This window comes from Pituophis catenifer, unplaced genomic scaffold, assembly GCF_029215685.1.
Source record: "Pituophis catenifer annectens isolate HBS135680 unplaced genomic scaffold, rPitCat1.0.hap2 SCAF_10, whole genome shotgun sequence".
Lineage (NCBI taxonomy): Eukaryota > Metazoa > Chordata > Lepidosauria > Squamata > Colubridae > Pituophis > Pituophis catenifer.
The window spans coordinates 19,404,571-19,408,496 of NW_027256890.1; positions in this window are offsets into that span (position 1 = coordinate 19,404,571).

The window sequence follows — 3,926 nt, forward strand, 5'->3', positions numbered from 1 at the left end:
TTTTTTTTTTTTAAAGAAAGGTTCAGCCTCGTTTCGAAGACCGTTTCAAGCGCTCTATTTAAACTCGAGGTGGTTTTTCTGGAATGTTTGCTAAGGAAACTAAAAAAAAAAAGAGGCACGGCAGCAGCTTAAAAAAATACGTTTATTTTACTGATTTAATTCATTCATCACCTCATCTTCATCGCCTGTCTCGCTTTTTCTTTAAGTGATTCTTGATTCTTAAGTTGGAAAAACGGGGGTGTTTTAAAAGAGAGGGGGCAAAAAAAAAAAACCAGACTAGTTGGGGATGATGGGTGTTTTAGTCCTTTATCCGGTCGGGAGGGAGCTGTTTCCAAAGTTTAATGTTTATGGCAAGCTTGGCAAATGTACTAGACCCAAAAAAGGCTCAGCGTAAAAGCAGATTATTTGGGAGAGGGGAATAAAAATAATATTGGCAGAGAAAAAGGAACTAAATCTATTTAAAAGCTGAAGCTTGCAGGAGATGCAATCCAGGGAAAAAAAAAAAACCACCAAGTCCTCGCTTTACGACCACATTTGAGAGCAGAATGTCTGCTGTAAATCACTGCCGTCGTAAGTTGAGACACCACACGAACCGGACTCAACTTTAAAACCATTTTTATAAGTAATAATTTTAATTAGCAATTTTATGATGTTTGTGTGTCTATATTTTTCTTGACTGTACACCGCCTTGAGTCCTACGGGAGAAAGGAGGTATAGAAATATAAATATAATAAATAAATAACGGTTGGAAGTCGAATCCTGCGCCCGAAGTCGAGTCGCGGGGGTCGTAAGCGCGAGTCACGCGGTCGTAAGTGCGAATCCAAGCTGAATGGCCCGGTCAGGTCCCAAACGGCCATCGTTTCTGTATCAAGAGAAAATCAAATTTTCTCCTTTTGGGGGGTGGGGGGTGGGAGAGAAGAAGGAAAATGAAAAAAAAAAAAGAGAGAGAGAGAAATTTATTTTATTTATTATTTATTATTTATTACATGTATTTATATGCCGCCATTCTCCCGAAGGACTCAGGGCGGCGAACACAAGTTAAATTAAATTGCTTTTTTCCCTTCCCTTTTGCAATTAAGATATGGCTAAGAAGCCGCAGAACCTCCACGAGAAGGAGCAGTCTATCTTTGCAAGGGGGAATGGGGCGTGGGGAGGCCGGGGACCCTCATTCCAAACCGAGAAGAGATTTAAAGGGAGGGGGCAGCGGAGCGGATAAAGGGGAAGGGAGGTGGAGCAAACCCTGCATTATATATAATTTATTGCATTCCATATAATAATCTGCCTCTTCCTCTTCATCCTCTCGGTTGATGTAGGGCTGTTGTTTTAATTGTCAGTTTCAAGGCACCCCGCCCAGGATCACAGACGAGAGACAAATGAAATGAAAAGCCTGGGAAAATGGGGCAAGCCAAAAGGGAGTGGGTCGAGGCAGGGTGGGGCAGCCAAGGCCTGACTGGATGACCTCGGAGGTCCCCCTCCTGAGGCTGGTTTTCGGGATATGTGGATGGGTGGGTGGGTTAAAGAGGCTGGAGAATGGACTAACTGGGGGTCCAACTAGATGATCTCAGGATCCCCCTGATTGGGTGGGTGGGTGGGCTGGTGACTAGGCAGAGAATGGAGGAAATGGGGTCCGACTGGATGACCTCGGAGGGACCCTCTGAGGCTGGATTGGAGGATTTTGGGGGGGGTGAACAGGATGGAGACTAGGGAGAGTATGTGGCAGCTGGGGTCCGATTGGATGACCTCAGACCCCCCCCAGCTGGTTTTCGGGATATGTGGATGGGTGGGTGGGTTAAAGAGGCTGGAGAATGGACTAACTGGGGGTCCGACTGGATGACCTCAGGATCCCCCTGATTGGGTGGGTGGGTGGGCTGGCGACTAGGCAGCGAATGGAGGAAATGGGGTCCGACTGGATGACCTCGGAGGGATCCTCCTGGGCTGTATTGACTGGGGGTGGGGTGGAGCAGGGGAAAGAATGGACTGGAGACTGGGCGGAGAACGAGAAACAGGGGCAGCCGACTGGATGACCTCAAGTGAACCCTCCCAGGCTGGATTGTGGGGGGGCTGGGGGGGAGAGACTTGGGGAGGGGGGGAAATGGGGCAGGCTGGGGTCCCGACTGCATGACCTCAGAGGGGACCTCCCAGACTGGATTGCGGGAGGGAGACAGATGATGACTGGGGCAGCCGGGGGTCCAATTAGATGACCTCAGAGGGACCCTCCCGGGCTGGATTGCAGGGGGGGGAGAGACTTGGGGAGGGGAGGGAAAAGGGGCAGGCTGGGGTTCCGACTGCATGACCTCAGAGGGGACCTCCCAGGCTGGATTGCGGGAAGGAGACTGACGACGACTGGGGCACCCGGGGGTCCGACTAGATGACCTCAGAGGGACCCTCCCGGGCCGGATTGCGGGGGGGGGGAAATGGGGCAGGCTGGGGTCCCGACTGCATGGCCTCAGAGGGGACCTCCCAGGCTGGATTGTGGGAGGGAGACGGACGACGACTGGGGCACCCGGGGGTCCGACTAGATGACCTCAGAGGGACCCTCCCGGGCCGGATTGCGGGGAAGGGGGAAAAATGGGGGGTCCGACTGCATGACCTCGGAGGGGCCCTCCCGGGCTGGCTCGGCCGGGGGTGGGGGGAAAGAAGGGGACTGGAGAAACGGGGGCAGCCGGGGGAGGGAGGGTTCCGACTGGATGAGCTCGGGGGGCCCCCTCCCAGGCGGGCTGGCGGGCGGGGCCTGAGTGGGGCGGGGGGGGGAGGGAGGCGGCCGCCCCTTTCATCACTTCCGCCCCTCCCTGCCCTCCTCCAGCCGAGCCAGCCGGGCAGCCAGGCGGGCCGCGGGGCCGGGCGGAGGGGCCGCGGGGACCGCCCGCCACCCACCCCCCGGGATGGAGCCCAGCGGCGGCGGCGGCGGCCGAGCCTCCTCCGCGCAGGGGCTCCGCGCTCAGGTAGGCGGCCGCCTCGGCTGGCCCAGCCACTCAGGGCTCGGAGGGGGGAGATCGACCGAGGGATCTGATTCGGAGAGCGGTTAAGGGGTTTGATTAGGAGATCCGTTAAGGGGTTTGATTAGGAGATCGACCAAGGGGTTTGATTAGGAGATCGACTAAGGAGCGATTGGGAGATCGACCAAGGGGTTTGATTAGGAGATCGACCAAGGGGTTTGATTAGGAGACCGACTAAGGATCGATTGGGAGATCGACTAAGGGGTTTGATTAGGAGATCCGTTAAGGGGTTTGATTAGGAGACCGACTAAGGATCGATTGGGAGATCGACTAAGGGGTTTGATTAGGAGATCGACTAAGGGGTTTGATTAGGAGATCGATTAACTGATTTGAATAGGAGATCCACTTAGGGGTTTGATTAGGAGACCGACTAAAGGTTTTGATTAGGAGATTGACTAAGGGCTTTGATTAGGAGATCGATTAAGGACTTTGATTAGGAGAGCGATTAAGGGGTTTGATTAGGAGATCCGTTAAGGGGTTTGATTAGGAGATCGACTAAGGATCGATTGGGAGATCGACCAAGGGGTTTGATTAGGAGATCGATTAACTGATTTGAAGGTTTTGATTAGGAGATTGACTAAGGGATTTGATTAGGAGATCGATTAAGGGCTTTGATTAGAAGATCGACTAAACGTTTTCATTAGGAGATCGACTAGGTTTTCATTAGGAGATAGACTAAACGTTTTGATTAGGAGATCGATTAAGGGGTTTGATTAGGAGAGTGATTAAGGGGTTTGAGTAGGAGATCGACTACACATTTTGATTAGGAGATCGACTAGGTTTTGATTAGGAGATCGACTAAAGGTTTTGATTAGGAGAGCGATTAAGGGGTTTGAGTAGGAGAGCGATTAAGGGGTTTGATTAGATCGACTAAGGATTGATTGGGAGAGCGATTAAAGGGCTTGATTAGGAGATCGACTAAGGGATTTG